Source organism: Podarcis vaucheri (assembly GCF_965113315.1).
Source record: "Podarcis vaucheri genome assembly, chromosome: 16".
Taxonomy (NCBI): Eukaryota; Metazoa; Chordata; class Lepidosauria; order Squamata; family Lacertidae; genus Podarcis; species Podarcis vaucheri.
The window spans coordinates 37,958,528-37,980,246 of record NC_138754.1 but is presented as its reverse complement, the minus strand read 5'-3'; positions in this window follow the sequence as shown (position 1 = coordinate 37,980,246).

The following is a 21,719-nucleotide window of genomic DNA, read 5'->3' as shown; positions in this document are numbered from 1 at the left end:
GAGACATGCTATTCATTCTACATTCAGCTGGTCAGCGGCATAGCTAGCCGCTCGGGTGCCCAGGGTGGCACCCGTGCCCTGTGGTTGGGGGTGGGGTGAGCCGTGGCCGGGTGTGCTGCACGGAGTCTTGCCACCACCTCCTGCTCAGCTGTAGGGCAGCTGAGGGAGAGGTAGCGGGCAGACACAAGCCCCACGCTGCCATTTCAGGCAGCGAGGAGCCTCTAGGCGCATGAGCCACTGCATAGCTCCCAGGAGAGACGTGTGGTTCCAACATGCTGCAGGCCCTGCGGTAAGTGCTGCCCCCCACAGTGTGGCGCCCAGTGCTCCCCCAAGCTGTGCTTCTGCAGCTAGTGCCAGATAAAGGTCCATAGGAGGGGAAAGGAGATTTGGGCCCTTCTGCCATTGTTGAACATCAAAATCAGTCAGCATCGTCAGTGGACAGGGATGATGGGAGCAGGAGTCCAGCAACATCATCTAAAGCAAAAACCAAGGAAAGATGGCACCTGTATCTGGCTGTCTTGGTGTACCCTTTCTTTTTCAAGATAGCTTATCTACATCAACAGAACAATCCTGCTGAACCAGTCTTTAGCGTGTGTATTGGTTGTTAACCAGAGATGGCAGCAAATTTAGGAAATGATGTCTGGGTTGAATGACCTTTAGTCAAATGATGGCAGCCTTCAGTTCAGTTGTCCTCAACCCATTATGAGGTGAACTAATGCTTCACAGCATGCCTTATACATGTTGGTCCATCTGACTCAGTATTGTCTACACTGGCGCTGGGAAACCTGTGGCCCTCCAGATGTTGCTGGACTGCATCTCCCATCATTTATTGACAGTAGTCATGCTGCCTGGGGCAGATGAGAGCTGGAGTACCAAACAATCTCTAGAGAGCTAGTTTCCCCAGCCCTGGTCTACAGAAACTGGTAGCAGTTTCCCAGGGTCTCAGATCACCTGCCCACAAGGTCCTTCTAAGTGAAGATGCCAAGAGCTGAACCTGAGACCTTTCATGGGCAAAGCATTCGCTGTACCACTTAGCTGTTGTGATTTCCAAGGAAGAATTGAAGGGAAAGAACTCCTTGCTGCAGTCTTTGCCCAATTTAATTCTTCTCACAAGACTTCAGGGGTGTTCACTTTGTCCAGGCCCCTGCTTCAAACTCCGTCACATCTCCACAGTCATGCAATTCCACCTAACCAGCAGAATGAAGTGGTGCAATCCAGGGACATTTTTAATCACATGATGAGCTTAGGAAATGGGTCAGGCTAGGGCTGGATTTAGGTTTGATGAGACCCTAACCTACTGAAGGTAATGGGGCCCTTTATATGTCCAGCTGTCCTTTGTCAACAACAAATTGTTGCTGTTTTTTTGTGTTGAATATATGCTATATGGTAATTTATGGACCTAATAAGTATCTATTTGTTATTTATCTTATATCTTATATTTTTTATCTTATATTTTATTATCTTATATTTTTATATTTTTTCCTTTAATTTTTTTTTTTGGGGGGGGGGCCAAGAGAGTGGGGCCCTAAGCCAGGAGTCAGCAAACTTTTTCAGCAGGGGGCTGGTCCACTGTCCCTCAGACCTTGTGGGGGTGGTGGACTATATTTTGGAGGGGGGAAATGAATGAATTCCTATGCCCCACAAATAACCCAGAGATGCATTTTAAATAAAAGCACACATTCTACTCATGTAAAAACACACTGATTCCCAGACCATCCGCGGACCGGATTTAGAAGGCAATTGTGCTGGATCCGGCCCTGGGGCCTTAGTTTGCCTACTCATGCTGTAAGCTATAGCTTGTTTAGCTCATATGTAAATCCGACACTGGGTCAGGCAACTTCCTTTGAAGATGAAGACCAGATGACCACTTTTAGTGTTCTGCTTCACTTCAGAGGGTTCAGCTGGGTTGCAATTAACTGCATCTAGGTGGTGAAGAACCAAAAGGACCAACAAGTAGGGCTGGAAAGTTGCTGGGAAAGCTGGCGACAGAGACATGTCTTGCTGTGTTCTGGACTCAAAGCTGTGGCTGAAGGAGAAGCAAGATCTTCTGGGGTGTTGATGCTGTGAGCTCCCCCCATCCAATGCTCAAATTGTATATATGTATAATTCAAGGAGATCAAACCTATCCATTCTGAAGGAAATCAGCCCTGAGTGCTCACTGGAAGGACAGATCCTGAAGCTGAGACTCCAATACTTTGGCCACCTCATGAGAAGAGAAGACTCCCTGAAAAAGACCCTGATGTTGGGAAAGATGGAGGGCACAAGGAGAAGGGGACAACAGAGGACAAGATGGTTGGATAGTGTTCTCAAAGCTACCAGCATGAGTTTGACCAAACTGCGGGAGGCAGCGGCGTAGCATGAGTTGTCAGCACCCGGGGCAACACAAGTAATTTGCGCCCCCCCCAATCCCTAACCTGCGAGTTGCCGCTGGTGCTGCTGCCCAAACGACGCCGCTTGCCCAGAGGAGGAGGGGGGAAGAGAGGCGAGGAAAATGCAACATGGCCCAGCAGCTGCAGCAGCACCGGCGGAGGCGGGGCTGTGAGGAGGGGCTGCCTGGTGCGTCCTCCGCGGCGAGCGCTTAGAGTCACTGCCTGCCGGGCGCCTTCAGCCCGGACGCGTGCACAGCTTGTCGGTTCCGCGAGACATGCGGCTCTGCTACAGCCTGCGCCCGAGGCTCTTCGGCGACTCCGGAGGCAGCGAGCGCCCCCCCCCCTAGATGTTGTGCCCGGTGTGGCCTGCCCCCTTGCACCCCCCACGCTACGCCACTGGCGGGAGGCAGTGGAAGACAGAGGTGCCTGGCATGCTCTGGTCCATGGGGTCATGAAGAGTCGGACATGACTAAACAACAAGAATAACAAATAATTAAAACCATATATCTTAAAGGTACCACAGTCTCCACTGACCTTCCTTCCAAGGACACCAAGCCCTGGGTAAGCACACAACCCCTGGAGTATCTCACCACCCAGAGATCAGGGTGGTGTGTAACAGTATACCAGCAAAACACATTGTAATAAAATGCACAAACCCACTTCCTCTAACATCCTGTTTTGTGTCTCATAAATATGGTACAGCTGTCAAAGGAAAGAAGTATGTGTTCTGCTCCCCGACAGAGTTTACTGTCCCTTCAACATTTATTGAATGCCTTCCATTTGTTACTATGGATGCAACTAATGAAATACTTTGAGGACAACTTTGTCAGCCTCCGTTTTGCGAAAACATAATTTCACTGCTGTTATTACTGCCCCCCAAATGCATTCAAATTGCTGCTTCCCTTCTCAAAGCGTTCTAATGAAATGCATTTTTGAATCCCATCAATAATGGAATATAGATGTCGGGTAACTCATTTTTGAACAAATGTCTACAGCAGAAGGAGCCCCACTTCTGATGCATTATTAATAGCCTAATAACAAAACGATGAAAAAATAATTAACAAAGTTGCCGCCATGATTGCCTATTCGACAATGAATCACTTCACTTATGGAGAAAATTCTTTGTAAGTGTAGGTGGTAATCGCCCTCCCCACCTCCACCCCCAGTTTCTTTCTAGGAATTCTTTTATTCCTTAGCTTTTGGAGAACTCATTAGCTCAGCCTCAAGTATAAAGCTACTCAACCGTGGTGATATTTTGGATGGAGACTAATATGATAGTTATTGCAAAGTTTTTCTCCTCTCATGGTTGGGGGAGAGGGATGGCTCCATTTAGGCGAAAGCCATTCCTCCCACTCTTGTTTTGGAAGGTGATTTATTTGCAAGGTAGGAGAAGACATTGATAACTTCACCATTGTAAGGAGTGCATTTTATTGCAAAGGGATTGCCAAGCAGTTTTAGAAGAAGATATCAATAACATATTTGGGGTGACACCTAGTTTATTTTTTTAATGGCAAAGACACCCTACTGCTAGGGACTGAGGCTCCTTGTTGAAAGACGCAACCCATCCCCAGGTATACACTCACCCACAAAGAAACATTAGAATGTCTAAACATCAGAAATAGACAGAATGATGGTAGAACCCACTGAGGACTGACCATGCCCCGTTATCTGCATAGCCCCACCCCTTCCTCACTATTACATGCCAGACTTTTTGGTCATGGTTCCTAGAGTCTCAGCCTCATTCTGCATTTGTAGTACTCAGCCATTGAGTGTGGTAGCACTTGGAACTCCCTGCCTATTGATATCAGTCAGTGCTGTTTCCAGTGCCTGCTAAAAAAACCCCTTGTTTAGAGAAGCCTGCCCAGATGCTTAGAAAGTTTGGGTGATTTTAAGCTGTTTTAGTATTTTAACTTTTGTATGTTTTAAAGTATGGTTGTAATTTTTTTATTGTTTTACGTTTTTTAAAACCATTTTGAAGGTTTTGTTTATATATATAAAAATCAAGTCATGCATAATTTTTTGGAATGAATATAAATAAATAAATAGCACTGCCTTGGATTCCATTTCTTGGCCATGCTTTTATATAATGTTTTTTATATCCAATATTTATAGGCTGTTGCTTATGATCGTTTTTTTTTTAAATGTTAATTTTGTTGGAAGCAAACTACAGTGTACAATTAGGATGGGCGATGTTGGCCAAGATGGACCATTGGTTTGACTTTGTACATGGCAGTTTCATACAGTATTTCATACTGAGATGGCTAAACTCTAACACACAAATGGTTGTATGAGGAGTCTACTTGTGTGGATGGCACAATGTCAGAAGGGAGATGATAGGTCATAGTTCTATCAAGATTGGACTGGGAGCCAGAGGCTGTGGAGCAAACCAGAAGTTGAGGCCAAGGATCAAACCAGAAGGCATGGCTGAAGACCAAGCCAGAAGTCAAGACCAAAGAGCAAGTCAAAATCAAAGGACAAAAGAGGAGGCAGGGTCAAGGAGCAGCTCAAAAGTCAGGGCTGAGGAATAAGGATACAAGATTACACTAAAGCTCAGGAAAGCATTATTGCTCAAAGAAAGCTCAACTGGAACAGGAAGCCCTTTGTGCTCCTTTCTGCCCACAAAATATCCAGTGGCTGTCCTGGGTGGATAGTCAGTCCAGGCCCTGAAAGCATTTCCTTGAGAAGATGCCACCGGCAGTTCAATGGGTCACCACTTGGGTCAGCTGCACACAGATCCAGCAGATCCCAAAACCTGCACTCAAAAAGATCACCCTCCTCCTCACCCATCCCAGGTGTCCACACTCCCCCCACCCCTCTTTTTCCTTTTTGGCTGGGCTCTGCAAGAGCTGGAGGTGAACAAACTGAAACCATGAAGCAGGAGCTGTGGGCTTTGGAGATGCCCATGGGCAACTGACCACCAGGAGGCTGCTGGGGGACTCAGGCTCTCTGAGATGACCCCTTCTCCGTCCGACCCTGCCCTGCCACTCTCAGTGGACCTGCTCCGAACTTGATACCTGTCACGCTCTGGTCTAGGGGCGATCGAAGTCCCAGCTGAGGACAGTGGGACCAGGGGCACCTGGCAGGGTGGGAGCAGGAACAAGAGTCCAGAAGCCAGGGGTCCAAGGGGCAGGAAGCAGGAAGTCACGAAGTCAAGGGTCCAAGGGTCAAGAAGCAAGGAGTCACCAAGTCAAGGGTCTGAGGGTCTAGAAGCAAGGAGCTGCCATCTGAGGATCAGGAAGCAAGGAGCCAAACGCAGCAAGGCAGGAAACATGTTGCTGTGGCAAAGAGCCAAAGCAAAATGCTGACCTTATATCCCTTCTTGGCTCTTGCCACCAGGTGCAGTGAGTTACCAAGCGGCCTCACCTGTGTGGCCGTGCCTTGCCTCTCCAGAACAAACTTAGGAAGGCCCCAGTCCTGCGAAGCCCTACTGGTCACAGGGCCTGGCTCCTGCACGCACACCTGACACTGCCTTGCCTCCCGCCGACCTGTTTGCTGGCTGGCATGCCAAAGGGGATGCCTGGATCCGGCCCACCAGCCTCCCCCCCCCCCGTCCTCCCAAACATAATGCCCCTCCTGGTGCCTGGCTGCCCCTTGAGCTCTGTGCACTCCTCTCGGGAGCCCGCCGGCTCACATCGCCGCACTGCCACATCGGACCTGCCTGGAGCTCTGCATAGATGGGGCGGCTCGTGGGGGGCCCTGGCCACACTGCTGCTGCTACTGCTGCTGGCCACCTGCTGGCTGGTGCTGGGTCCCAGAGCCTCGCTGACCCCTCCTGGAGCCACCCCACAGCAGGACACTTTTGTTTCTTTTTCCTCCCTTCTTTCATAAACAAGAGATAAGGCATAAGCATGGTGTCTGACCCAAGCATAATGAAAGTTAATTTGGGGGCTAAACTAAATTTGGGGGTGCTGGGCGGATCTTTGCACCCACTGGCAGAGGAAGAGGAGTATGGGGGGAGCACACCATCCCCGGCAGTGTGATCCCAGCAGGGTGCCATCACGGCTGCCCTCCGCCCCCTGGTGCTGTAGCATGAAGCTCTGCCACTGTTTGCACTCCGGCGGCGCATATGTTAAAGACGGCCCTGTATGTGACCATTCACACATGCTGGAAAACACCTGAGTCAAGGCATTCAGAGAAGGCTGAGCGTGTTTCCAAGTGCATATGGTGTTGTAGAAGCAAAAGAAATGTTGGGCCTTCCTGACTCACCAGTTTCTTTTAGAGAATGATCCAAGCCAGAAAACTGACCAGGGAGCTGATGACGACCATCCAAGAAAGCAAAGGCCCATTGATTTCAGTGTTAGTATTTCTCTGCTTGTGCTCCTCTGATTCACGAAGCACATTACTCGTCCCGAAATATCATAAACACTGGAGAAATGAATCAGAAGGCTGAAGCGGTGGCTGGACAGGTAATTGATGCAAATAGCTTGTTTAATGACTTCGCTAAAAGGAAGTGGCATGCGCCTGTAATGGAAATGCTACTCTAGCCAGGAAACAAGGTATTAATTTAGAACATAAGTCCCTGGAAGAAATCGTGTTTGAGGGCTAGGACCAGATATCAGCCACTCGGATGGTAGGGATTGGGGAGAAATTTGTTCAATTTGCATTTTCTTGGGACTCCACCTAATTCACACTTTCTGAACCAATGTGTGAACCGAAACACAGCTATCCTACTAAATCTGTCCTTCTCCAAATTGTGCAGTGTGAAAAAGAGAGAGTGTGCATTAGTGAAAGTGATGTGATGAAATGCATTGGGAAATGGGGAAATTTGCTTGTGAAATGGCATGCAAAACGCTTATGTTAGTGTAATGGGTATGAGTTACTCGTGCGTAAACTGGTGCCTTTCTTGGCTAATTTGCCTTGTTAAAACTTTCTGACTGCACAGCCCCTTCACTTTGTGGCTGCCTCAGTCACTGGCAGAATCCGTCAGTGGGCGTTTCTTAAATCTTTTCCAACATAAAAGTTGTTTGACACCCAGTCTCCTCCTACTCTCTCTGCGCGGAAGTCTTCTGCGCAGGGTGGGCGTGGGTAGCAGAGGACCTGTGCTCTCCCCGCTGGTGTCCAGTGAAGAGTCCTGGAGCCCTCTCGCCGATTCCACCATCTGCCCCTCTATATCCCTGGTGTTGCGCTGATTTGCTTCCCCATCTGCTGAGCTGCCTCTCTCCCTGCTGGGCCCTTCTCCAGCATCATTTGAGAGCCTTCCCTCCGCCTCTATCTCCAATGTCAGTTCCCTGACAGTTAGGTATAATGCATGTGAGCATGCATAGAAATTTTCATTCTGACTTTTCAAAAAAAAAAATTACAACCTGAGAAGGACATAGAGTGGTCTGAATGAAAAAGTGGGAGAAACCAAAATCGACCGACTTGTTCACCCCATCTCATGCTGAAGTCTTTCTGTCTGTCTGTCTGTCTCTCTGCCCCAGACATATATAATGTGCATTATTGATGGCTCTTATAATATAATACAGGGTGGGGCTTGACTATTTTAGACTTCTTAAATGTGTATGCATAATCTTTTATACGTATAACTTTAGACGCAATTTGTTTTAAACTGTTTTTAAAGTTACTGTATTTTTGGCCCTATAGGACACACTTTTTCCCCTCCGAAAATGAAGGGGAAATGTGTGTGTGTCCTATGGGGCGAATGCAGGCTTTCGCTGAAGCCTGGAGAGTGAGAGGCGTCGGTGCACACCGACCCCTCTCGCTCTCCAGGCTTCAGGAAGCTATCCGCAAGCCTTGGGAGCCCGTCGGGAGTGCCTGCCGGGCTCCCAAGGCTTGCGGGCAGCAGCCTGTTCTGGGGGCTGGGGGGGAATATTTATTTATTTATTTCCCCCCCAAAAAAAAACAACAACGAGGTGTGCCCTATGGGCCAGTGCGCCCTATAGGGCAAAAAATACAGTATATTTTAAACTACTGTGACCAAGCTTGGAATTTTAGGGTGAAGGACAGATACAAAGTCAAATAAACAACAACAACAACACACCACTTCAAAATTCTGAATATTAAGTGATATACGAATCCCCAAAATAAAGTTATTTATTTATTTATGTATTGTAGTTCTACCCTATCTTTTTCCTCCAGGGAGCTCAAGGTGGTGTATACAGTTCACCATCTTTTGCTCACAACAACCCTGGGAGGTGGGTTAGGTTGAGAGTGAGTGAGTGAGCGACCCAAGGTCACCCATTGGCTGAGTGGGGATTTGAACACAGGCAGTGGCGTAGCGTGGGGGTGCAGGGGGGGCTGGCCGCACCGGGCGCAACATCTGGGGGTTAGGGTTAGGGGGCGCAAATCCACGGGTTAGGGGGCGCAAATTACTTGCCTTGCCCCGGGTGCTGACAACCCACGCTACGCCACTGAACACAGGTCTCCCAGGTCCTAGTTCAGCACTCCAACCACCATGCTTCACTTACACATAGTGTAGCATACGCATTACATGCGTAAATATACATATTTTTGTATAATTTTGACATATAATTAATTGGACTTTTTATTTTAAACCCCCCTACTGCATGAGTGGCTCAGAAATCAGCAACACTGGGGGAGAAATCCTATACACAAGAAGCTGGCATAAGGTACACCAGATCCAAACTCTGTTCAGGAGCAGAGCTACTGCTGACAGAGGCAAAACAATTCTTTAAATTAATTTGAGTTACACCACCCTCTTTTCCGGCTTAACTTATGCCGGCTTGTCAGGTCTCATGACCAAGCTGAACAGGCTTAGGATCCAGTCTAAGTTATGGTTACCAGATTTTTTTCAATGAATCCAGGGACACTTTTTCAATGAATCCGAGGACCCTGGGCACAAGCACACATGCATATTGTATAAATGTGCAAAGCCCTTCTTTTGCTCCCTGTGAAACATAAATGTGCAGAGTTTTTTAAAAGCTGGGCAATGGCTGGCCACCCGCAATTCCAGAGCCTCCCCCAATCAGTCAAAACAAAGGGTGAAGGGGGCAGGAGTTCTGTACCACCGGACGTTCCCAGTTCCCCTTCGGCAGTGGCGGCGGCAGCGGCAGTCAGCAGCCTGAAGCCAGCCTGGTAGCGCAGTTGGCTCTGGCTGGCTTCAGGAGCTGCTCGCTGCCATGGTGCCCACCATTTTCCATCTCTGGAAGTCCCCATATGGTGGGTTGCGCACAAGGCACATCATATGGGACTTGTGTCTAAGATGAGCCCCAATTTTAAACCTTATTTTTTGGTTAAAAAAACCCTAGTCTTATACACGGAAAAATATGGTAATCTAAGGAATTTGCTCCAACAAAAAGTGGTGGCAGCCACCAACTTGGATGGCTTTAAAGAGAACTAGGCGACTAACTGGGGCTCATGGGCTTCCCATAAGCATCTGGTTGGCCACCATAAGAAGAGATTGTTGGGCTGCATGGCCCATTGGCCTGATCCTGCTGGCTTTCCTTATGTTCTTAAGGGGAGATGTGAGGAATTATAGGCAAAGAGAAAAAGTATTGGAACAGTATGGAACTGTCCCTGACTGTTGGCAATTGCTGCATGTGGGAGGCATTTTTCTTCACTCATTAACAGGAACGTGGAAGAAGCTAAGTAGCACTGGCTCAGACCTTTTCACCTCCTTCCTGCATAGTCTGAAAGAAGAGAATGGAAGCACAACAGAAACAACACAAGCAAAAACCTTCAAAAATTGCAAATTGCCACATTACAGGAGAAAGAAGAGGGGGGGAAGCACACAATAGAATGTGTCTAAAAACACATTTCAATTTATGTCCTTAAGTGCAAAAACATAAGTTTGACTAACCGATGAAAGTGAAAACCATCCTGAAAGCCATAATTTCTTCTCCCAGTCAGCCTTAATGCCCTTGCTATTGTCTATTTAATCATTTCTTCTTCATAATGTGCTCAAAAAGCAAAATGTTCCAAAACAATAAATTGTCCTCAAAGAATCAGGTTTTAACACCTGTATTTTTTTTCTCCTCCCAGGTGCAATTTAGAAGCTTCAACTTTATCGGGCCAATAAAGTGATAGGTACTACTTCCCAGTCAGTATGGGGGGGTGAATCCAGCAGTGATAGTTCAGCTCTTGTCTGGCCCATGATCAAGCCGTTTGCATGCTTATTAAGAGCTTGATTGTCAGAGCTGAGCAAATATACGGTTGCAGTTCTGAAAGTTCATACTTGGAAAAATTGTAAGAAAGTAGTGATTTCCATCCTGTCCTGTATCCATCCCCATCAGCACTGTTTTCATTCCACTGCAGTTTGGCTTCCATCAAATATTATGTTATTCATCTCACTGTCTGCTATTTAACATGTTACATAGTTTATATATCTTCTTCTTCTTCTTCTTTGAAGGTGACCCAGAAACTACAACTAATCCAGAATGCAGCAGCTAGACTGGTGACTGGGGGCGGCCACCGAAACACAAAACACTGGTCTTGAAAGACCTACATTGGCTCCCAGTACATTTCCGAGCACAATTCAAAGTGTTGGTGTTTACCTTTAAAGCCCTAAACAGCCTCGGCCCAGTATACCTGAAGGAGCGTCTCCACCCCCATCGTTCTGCCCGGACGCTGAGGTCCAGCGCCGAGGGCCTTCTGGCGGTTCCCTCATTGCAAGAAGCAAACCTTTGGTGGTGAGAGAAATTGGGGTTGGCCTAGGGTGTGGTTGCTTGTTTGTGATTGGCTGTGTTGAACTTTGTTTTCGTGTGTGAGTGAGGTGTGTGTGTGTTTTTGAATCAGGTTATTCATATTGATTCATATGCCGTTAGTGGATTCTTGCCGTTGTCTTGTTGGGCTGTGTATGTGATGAAGGGGAGCCATACCCGGGTGAAGGCGTCTTCTTCTATTTGTCCCCATGTCAGTTTCAGTTTATCGGTTAGTTTTTCTAGTAGGGCTGTTTCCCATACAATTTGGTACCATTGGTCCATGCTTACTCCTGACAGGTCTCTCCAGTGTCTGGCTATGATGTTTCTGGCTGCTGAGAGTAGGTGGGCTATGAGTTCTTTGTGACATGAGTGGGCATTATTGTCTTGGAATATGATTTAAAAGCAGTCAGTTTCTCAGAGCCTGTCAGAATAAAATGGTCTTCACCTAGACTGGCAGTGAACCAGTCTATTCTTTCTCACTCCATTTTATTTCAGTTCTGTGGCAGCTTAATTCTCACAGGGGAAGCTAGCAGTGTTCAGTCACATCAAGTGAAAACATGTACGGCAGACCCAAGGAGCCTGTCTAAGGAAGCTATAAGAGATGTTGTCTCTGCAGGGAGCTAGAGCCAAAAGAAGTGTTATGTAGACCACCTGAAGTGGTCTTGCTGACTTGCCCTTGTCTTATTTTGTAGCCTTTGGCTTTGGCCAGTCCAAAGAAACAGAAATACTGTAGGGTGGACATCCCCACCTGAGCCCCCACCTGGCCAGCTAGTGAGCTGGGCTGTGTGTCCTTGCCTACCTCAGCCTCCCAGAGTGTACCTGCCACTACTTCCTATGCCTCAGAGCTCACCTTGTTCATGGAGATGGGGGCCTCTCTGGCTCTGATGGGGGGGTCCTGCTCTTCTGGTCCCTGCGCACTGGCCCCCATCCCCTCACTGTCCTCTGTCACTCTGTGTGTACTTTCCGCAACCCCAAACTCTCCTTTCATGTCCCCATCTTGCCCTGGTGGGTCCCAGTCATGGCTGCACCCCTTGCTGGGGTCCTCTTCCTCTTCTCCATTGCCTTGTCATTTCATGACAAGCAGTGAAAAAAGAGTTGGGAACAGTTTTTGAAGGTGGTGACTGTAAAACTAGAATGTTTAGATCATCATTTATTTCATTTTATTTTTTAGCTTTTGCGAACTCAACCTGTATGAGATTTATTTTGTAAGCTAATCTTCAAACACCATTCAGGCTCAGCCTATAAACGAAGCATTACTTAGTTGGAATGATAAAACAAAATGAGTAGAAAATTAATTTGCACTGTGGTTCTGCCTCCGATTCAGATGCTTCGCTCCAATTGACTGTCTTGAGCCAAGCACTCGGAATTAAAATTTCTTTAAAGTGCAGATTGATTCCTTTATTATTTCTGCTTTCACAGTTGGCGTTCACATCAGAACTGGATACGGTTTGTTACCTGTGAGCCAAAATGGCTGACAGACAGATTGGAAAGGGTCACATCTTATTCAAGAAGGAAGCTAAGACAGAAATTAGAAATAAAAGAAAGCAGACACACAAAAATTCACTGAGAAGAAAGAATGACAATAATCTGGTTTTAATAAAGCTGAGAATAAATCATTTTCCTGGTTTTGAGTTCAGTTTGGTGACAGTTGAGAAGCACCTGCAGCATTTTGACCATTTTCTGTACTCATCCCAAATTAATTCATGTTGTTCAATGTTCTCAGAGCAATTGTAACTAAGAATCTGAAGCTGAGTTTGTATATTCCTTCCTCCACCCCTAACTATTTTTCATTTGTGTCATTGCTTTTTAGACTGTAAGGCAGGGAGGGCAAGGATTGATTTTTTTTTGTTTGTTTGTTTCAATTGATGCATGAGCCACTCTGGGAACCTTTTTCAGAAGGAAAGCAAAATAGAAAAATCTCTCTAAGTAAAAAGTAACTAAGTAAGAAAACATTCTTCAGACTCACTGATTACAACCATCATCACATCACATCTCAGTTCTATAAATGTTGACTCCCCATTAGCCAATATGACAGCATCCGCACACCAGAAAGAAGAACCTGCAGTGGTGCAGGAACCCCAAGGGTTGATGAAGTGTCTACCTTGGTGGAATAAACATGCTTTGGTGCCTATCTACAAAAACATCAAAGATGGGGGCAGTTGAATGTCTGTTGGAAGAGAGTTCAACAACTATGGTGCTGCCACTGGAAGAATAAAACTTGATATAATTTGTCTCCAAGAGACCCATGTTGTGAGGAAGCATGAGAAAATTTTGATTAATAAGTGATTAGGGATGGAATTTATTGCAGCAGATATTTTTTAAAAAAACATGGAGTGGTCTTTTATATTAAACCTGCACTTGAACCACAATTAATTCAAAAAGATGAGAAAGGGAGAAAATTGGTGGTGCAAATTAAAGTGCAGGGAGAAAGAATAATTTTGGTGGGTATTTATGCACCAAATGAAAATAAATCAAAATTCTTCCAAGATTTAGAAACAGAATTGCTAGATTTCACAGATGAGAAAGTAATAGTGTTGGGTGACCTTAATGGAGTCCCATCACTAGAGATGGATAGAATGATTAGGAAAAAAGACACGAAAGAAGATAGGCTTCCCAAAACTTTTTTTGAAATGACAGAAACAGTAAAATTGGTAGATATTTGGAGAGTAAAACATCCATTTGATAAACAGTTCACTCTTTTCTCTCATGTCTATGGAAGCAGTGCCAGGCTGGATGCAGTTTGGGTCTCTAAAGAACTGGAGTCCAGAATTAAAAAAAATTGAAATACATCCAAGAACATTGTCAGACCACAATTCTATAATTATGGAGATTCAAAAAGATAGTCAGTCCACCTTCAGGTGGAGACAGAATGAAGAAATTTTGGATGATAAAGTCTTTTTAGAAAGGACAAAAAAGACAGTAAGAGAAGAAAAGGTGCCATTCGTTTATGCAAAGCATCCCAACTTTGGCTGCGGAACAGATGTCAGGGCTCAGATGATGACCACAAATGATGTGCAAAAATTGGTTCCAAAGTACGGATGGACAGACCCATTTAAGTCTGCTCCATCTTGGTTCTGCCATGGGAGCATATTCACCCAGTGCTTTTCCAGCTGCACTGGCTCCCGGTGGAGTACAGGGTCAGATTTAAGGTGCTGGTTTTGACCTTTAAAGCCCTTCACGGCCTAGGACCCTCGTACTTATGGGACTGCCTCTCCCGGTATGCCCCACGGAGAGCCTCAAGGTCCATAAATAACAACACCCTAGAGGTCCCGGGCCCTAAGGAAGTCAGATTAGCTTCAACCAGAGCCAGGGCCTTTTCAACTCTGGCCCCGGCCTGGTGGAACGCTCTGCCTCAAGAGACCAGGGCCCTGCAGGATCTGATTTCTTTCCTCAAGGCCTGTAAGACAGAGTTGTTCCGCCTGGCCGTTGGCTTGGAGTCAATTTTATTCCCTCCCCCTCTTTCTTTTTTCTTTCTCCTCCTGTGATGAGGCTGCATTTTAATTGTTTTAATGTTTTAATGTTGTATTTTAATCTTGTTTTTAAGTTGTATTCATTGAACTTGTTTTTATTATTGGTTGTCAGCCGCCCTGAGCCCGGCCTTGGCTGGGGAGGGTGGGGTATAAATAAAAAATATTATTATTATTATTATTATTATTATTATTATTATTATTATTCAGATAGTCCACCTCACCTCTGTGTGGATTTTAAACAGAAGATGCTTTAAAATGCACCCAGAAATATGAAAGTTTTTTTAAAAAAAACTTTATGAAACCTATTTAAGTGCATAAGAAGAACCGTGCAGGATCAAACCCAAAGGCCCTTGCAGTCCAGCATCCTGTTCTCACAGTGACCAACCTGATGCCCATGAGAAGCCTACAAACAGAAGCTGAGCACTACAGCAACTGCCCCCTAGGGGTGGGAGAGAAAGCTGATTCAGTCTGCATTTAAAGGCAAATTTATTAAACTTGCACTTTCCAAAGCAGCATGAGAACCAAAACGCAGCTCTCATTCAAAATTTGCACTCCTCTGAATTTTGCAATGCAGTTCTTCAGCCAAGTATTGTGTGCAAAAATGTATGTACTAAAGTGGGCATAACAAAGCACATATTAGTGAAAACACACAAAATAAATGCTTTCTATCAGTGAAAATGGCTTTGCAGAATTGTGTGTATTTGGCAAAACTGCATAAAAATGTGTACATTTAGAGAAATGCTGGTGAGTTAAGATGGTGTCTCTTTTTTTAAAAAAAAAAAGCAAACTGATGTGAAAATGTGGAGAACTGGACTTAAGATGGTTGGTGGGGGGAGAGAAACAGAGAGGAACCAAAACTGGCAGATTTGCCTTCCTAATCTTCAATGATGCATCTTGAGATGACATCAGATGTCATGACGTAATAGACGCTGCCACTGGTGGGGAAATGCAAGGAGAACAGGATTAAAGCACAATGTGGACGAATGAGGCCAAGAACCGGGAGGGCAAAGAAGAAGTAAAAAATGCAAATGCAAAACTTTGAAGCCAGGAAGTAGTTGGCCTTGCACCTTGCCAGACCTCCTTCCCAAAACAAAAGACAACTCCAAGAAAGATTGCTGAGCATAAGCACAAGGGCAATGCTGACATCTCAAGCATTCCTCCTGTTGCATGCATGAGCCACTAAGAAGGTGAATGAGAAGATTTTTCTTTTCTTTTCTTTTTTGTTCTCTTCTTCTTCTTCTTCAAAACTATCTTTGTATCCCTTGACATTTCAAAACCACCGAGGAGTTGTGTTTGCATCTTCATTGGGCTTCCAAATGGACATGAAAATAAAAAATGACATTTGGAACACCATCTTTTTTTATCATAGATAAATAAATTGATATAGAAGAAGAAGAAGAAGAAGAAGAAGAAGAAGAAGAAGAAGAAGAAGAAGAAGAGGAGGAGGAGGAGGAGGAGTTTGGATTTGATATCCCGCCTTTCACTCCCCTTCAGGAGTCTCAAAGCGGCTAACAATCTCCTTTCCCTTCCTCCCCCACAACAAACACTCTGTGAGGTGAGTGGGGCTGAGAGACTTCACAGAAGTGTGACTGGCCCAAGGTCACCCAGCAGCTGCATGTGGAGGAGCGGAGACGCGAACCCAGTTCCCCTTCATTGCAGCTCCTATTGCCCAAATGCCTTTCGTAGGGAGCTTAATTTTGTCAGAGGGTGAAAGGTGCACCAAAATTCAAAGCTATGGACACACCCATTTCCTCTGCATGTTGTGTACACACAACATCAACTGCAATCCATACCTATTCATTCGCTTCTTACGAAACGCTTCATTTTGGCACATCCTCCTGCCCAATGAGCTTTGATCCAAATGGCAAAAAAGAACAACCTAGCTGCATTTTAAGCTAGTAATGTCTCATTGTTGGGCAGATAACAGCTGGCTACTGGGTACAGAAAGGTAGGGTCCTCTCTCCAAAAGCTGGAACAAAGGCAACCAGGGCAGCCTGCACCTGCTGTCTGGGAAAGGATCGCTCTGACACAGGATGTAAGGATGGCCTGTGAAGCTACTCTGCAGGCTGAGCCAAGGTAGAACACACGTTTTGCATGCAAAGAGAGCCAGATTCCGTCAAGAGCATCTCCAGGGAAGCAACCCCATGCCTGAGAACCCAGAGAGCCTTTAGTCACTGGGCTAGGTGGGCTGGAATGCCACTGCCCCTGCCCCATAAATGCCTCAGAAAATTAAGCTGGTGAGATGTAAAAAAATAAATAAATCATTTTCTACCCAGACTGCAGGCAAGATTAAACCAAATCAAACACTACAAAGGAGAAGAGGTAGAGTTTGGGGAGGAGTCAGCTGGGTTGTATCATGGACTCCCAAGGGTGTGGGGAGGGGGCTGTGCACAGCCCTCCTTGTAGGCCCACATCCCACCACTGGGCCTGAGATTCCTCACCCCTGCCTTAAATAGCAGAGCATGAAAATCAGTCTCCTCTCTGGCAGTTATAGCATCGGAGCGATGCACATCATCTGCTTGACAGTAGAGTCCAAAAGAGATAGGAAGCATAAGGTCTGCCTCTCCACCTTGGTGAGCAAATACAGCAACATTCAGTGGTTAGATCAGGCTGCCATCTCCTGCTGGTAGAGGCTGGTGTGAGTTGTAGTCCGAGACATATGGAGGGCACCACGTTGAGGAAGGCAGTGGCTGATGGCCCAGGAAAATGTTACGATACTCTTGCATTTGTGTGCCTTGCTTGTATCAGAATAGAAAGATGCTCCAGATGTAATGACAGCCCCTCCCCTTGTTTCCTGATGGGTGGAATAAAAAATAGCCTTAGTTATATTTTATTTTCTCATGTGGCTTTTCATCTTCTTTTCAGTGGGGGGACATTTTGGGAAATGAAAAACCCATTACCACCCTCCTTGATTCAAAAAAGCCAGCTTACCAGAGGCAAGACCTAACTAGGCAGGAGGAGGGATCCCCAGCTGATCCAAATTTGCTTGGTGTCATTATTTTCCTTCCTTCCTAAGGCTGCAAGGGGACCCCTAAATGCATAGCAAATGATTTAGCAAAAAGAAAAGGGGGGGATCAGCACAAGAGGGGAATGCAAAAGATTGACACGACCAGCTTTTCCCATGCACAAAGGTGGCTGAAGTTGCATGCTCTAAAGGATTGGGAGGGGGAGACCTTTTTCAGCTTAAGGGATGTGTTGACCTTGAGGGCAACCTTCCAGGGGGCACATGTTAGTGGTGGCTGGGGCCAGAGGCGGACAGGCATAGCAACTGACTCTTATCTTTGTATAGAGGGTCACATTCTTAGCCACGAAATACAAAATCTCTCCATTGTCCCTCCAGGCAAGCAAGAGGCATGATCACAGTTCAAAAACAAATCCCAGCCAGGCAAAGGCATCTAAGGAGCAGGTGGACCAGTGCTGGTTAGGAGCATAACCTGGGAAGGATCTCAAAGGTTGGATAAAGGGTGTGGGGGCCTGCATTTGACCCCTGGGACCTGAGGTTCCCCACTCCTATTTTAAAGATCTGGATAGGGAAAGCAGGAGAAATAGCCACCGAAGGTCAAAGCCAGTGTGATGTATTGGCTAGGACTGAGCAGGGAACCAGATGTTGCTGGACTCCAGCTCCCATCTTCGCTTCCCTGAACACTGGCCATTCTGGCTAGGGCTGATGGGAATTGGAGTCCAACAACTGGAGGCCCACAGGCTCTCCCATCACCTAGGCTAGAATATAAGTGAGGATAAAGTAAAGGTAAAGGGACCCCTGACCATTAGGTCCAGTCGTGACCGACTCTGGGGTTGTGGCGCTCATCTCGCTTTATTGGCCGAGGGAGCCAGCGTACAGCTTCCGGGTCATGTGGCCAGCATGACTAAGCCGCTTCTGGTGAACCAGAGCAGCGCACGGAAACGCCATTTACCTTCCCACCAGAGTGGTACCTATTTATCTACTTGCACTTTGATGTGCTTTCAAACTGCTAGGTTGGCAGGAGCAGGGACCAAACAACGGGAGCTCACCCCGTCGCGGGGATTCGAACCGCCAACCTTCTGATTTGCAAGTCCTAGGCTCTGTGGTTTAACCCACAGTGCCACCCACGTCCCTGTCAGTGGGGATACCTGAGTTCAAATCCCAGCAGGGCAATAAAACCCACTGGGTGACCTTTAGCCAGTCACAATTTCTCACCTGAATCCACCACATAGGATTATGGAATTATCCAATGAAAGAGGGATTGAGAGAGGGGGGGGGAGATAGAGAGGAGGGGGGAGAGAGAGAAGGTTTCTCTAACTGTTAACTTTTATGCAGAAGAGAAAAAGTTGATAGTTGTGAGTTGGCATGGTAGAATACTTCAGAAGTTCTAAGATACGTGGAATGAAAGTGCTTGTGCTGACATTACCTCCTCTGCATAGTTGTTCATGGTATAGAAGTTCTATTCTCCATTGCATTGTGTCAGGAGCATCTGGACCAGGATGCAGCTGCTTTGTATGGTGAGCTATGGAACCACAGGATGACCACTGAATCCTTCTGGACAGGAAGGAGCAGAAGAGGGCTTGAGCCTTGTTTGTGCAACATAGTCTCCCTAAGCTCTGGTCTGTTTCTGTGTCTTTGGCTTTTCTTCAACCTGATCTCCTCTTGGCTTGCTCCATGGCTTCCAGTACCTGACTCATCTCACCCTGCTGATCATGTCCCAGCTCTGGCACATTGGGTCACACATGGTCAGAGGGGACCCAGGAATTGCTGGGCTGAAAGGTTACAAAAGAGAATTTTCAACCAAACTTTTTTTCAGTAGACAGTCACTAGTTCCTTTGTTTGCCACTTACCTATTGCCAAAAAGCAGAGGTGATTCTTTACCAAATCAAGGGGATCACAGGTTTGCATTTACTCATTTATGTGTACAGAAGCAGATTTTGAAAGGATGACTACAATCTGAAGAGAAATGCAATACATCTCACAACAGTGGGGGAAATATGTGACCCCTGTGGCTGCCCAGTCTGATTGCTCTCTCTTGCTCTTGTTACTACTCACTCACTCAAAGGAAACAGCATGAAGAGGCAGCAACAATATGCATGAAGATCAACAGGGCCAGGAGGAGGCTTCATGGATCAGCCATGGGGCCCTTTTGCAGCATGGGCCCCTGGCAGTTGCCTGATTTTGCTGACCACTGGCACCTGCCCTGGCAAATGAACAAATGAGTAATGGGAGAGGTAGGTGTTTTACTACCAGACACTTGCATCGTTTCAGCAAATGCAGGGCTTTTATATATAAAAAAGTGCTGCACACTCGCACTGGGCTTTGATTTATAGTGTTTATGGCAACCAATATTAGATGACTATACGCTGTAAAAGAATGTCAGCTCCGCATTACAATCATGGTGTCTCACTTCATCTGTGTGATTTACAGGAAAGCACATTCCTGCAGGCAACCACACATATATAGGCACATGCTTCCCTTTCCAGGTAATCTCACCTTGTGGCTCTGCTTAGCAATGGAGGTGGCATGGGCTAGGGAAAGGGGCACCAGTCCAATGCATAAAGGTATGCTGGCATGCTGGATTTAGGATAGGGAGATCTGGGTTCAAGCTAGGGCTGTGCACAGTCCCTAACCCTCCTCATGGCCCTGGTACTTTGTTGTTTTTTAGTCTTGTCCAACTCTTTGTGACCCCATGGACCAGAGTACAGCAGGCACTCCTGTCTTCCACTGCCTCCCGCAGTTTGGTCAAACTCATGTTCATAGCTTCGAGAACACTGCCCAGCCATCTCGTCCTCTGTCGCCCCCTTCTCCTTGTGCCCTCCATCTTTCCAAACATCAGGGTCTTTTCCAGGGAGTCTTCTCTTCTCATGAGGTAGCCAAAGTAGTGGAGCCTCAGCTTCAGGATCTGTCCTTCCAGTGAGCACTCAGGGCTGATTTCCTTAAGAATGGATACGTTTGATCTTCTTGCAGTACATGGGACTCTCAAGTGTCTCCTCCAGCACCAGAATTCAAAAGCATCAATTCTTCAGCAACCAGCCTTCTTTACGGTCCAGCTCTCATTTCCATACATCACTACTGGAAAAACCATAGCCTTAACTATGCAGATCTTTGTCAGCAAGGTGATGTCTCTGAGAGCCCGTGTGGTGTAGTGGCTAAGAGCAGTGGACTCGTAATCTGGTGAACCGGGTTCGCTTCCCTGCTCTTCCACATGCAGCTGCTGGGTGACCTTGGGCTAGTCACACTTCTTTGAAGTCTCTCAGCCTCACTCACCTCACAGAGTGTTTGTTGTGGGGGAGGAAGGGAGAGGAGATTGTTAGCCACTTTGAGATTCCTTAAAGGTAAAGGTAAAGGGACCCCTGACCATTAGGTCTCGTCATGGCCGACTCTGGGGTTGCGGCACTCATCTCGCTTTATTGGCCGAGGGAGCCGGCGTACAGATTCTGGGTCACGTGGCTAGCATAACTGAGCCGCTTCTGCCCAACCAGAGCAGCACACAGAAACACTGTTTACCTTCCCGCCAGAGCAGTACCTATTTATCTACTTGCACTTTTAACGTGCTTTTGAACCGCTAGGTTGGCAGGAGCAGGGACCGAGCAATGGGAGCTCACCCCGTCGCAGGGATTTGAACCGCCAACCTTCTGATTGGCAAGTCCTAGGCTCTGTCTTTTAACCCTCAGCACCACCCGCGGGTAGTGATAAAGCAGGATATCAAATCCAAGCTCTTCTTCTCTGGTACAGGAGTCCCCAATTAGGTTCACCCACCCTTGGCCAACCTAGGAAACACCTATCCTGCCCTGGATCCAATCCTAAGTTAGTTTCATGGCAGAACTAATGTATAACTAGCAGTGCGGCACCATCCATGAGGTAGACTGAGGCAGTGGAGAAGCAATGGCAGAGAGGCAGCATCCAGTGAGATCTTGTGAGATGTTGACCAGATTTTGCACGTGATTTCTGCAAGATCTCACTGGAACCCATCGTCATGACTGCTGCTTCATGGGCACCACCACAAGACCCAGGTAAGAGAGACTTTAGCAGCAGTGGGGCAGCACTTTCCCATTTTGCCTTAGCTGGCGAAACAGGATGTGCTGGTAACTAGGGTTTTAAAAATCCCAAAATTAGGCATATGGCTGGGAGGGGGAAAGGGATGAGAGATTGTGTGCCTTCCCCCACTCTTTTGCTGTTTTTGGCTGCCTGTACACAACTCATCTGGCACCTGAGTCCCTCCAAATATGCCTCATTTGCCAGGATGAATTTGGATGAATTTGGTACACAGTCCTAGTTCAAATCCTTTTCCTCGGCTCAAAATCCAGCTCTCCCA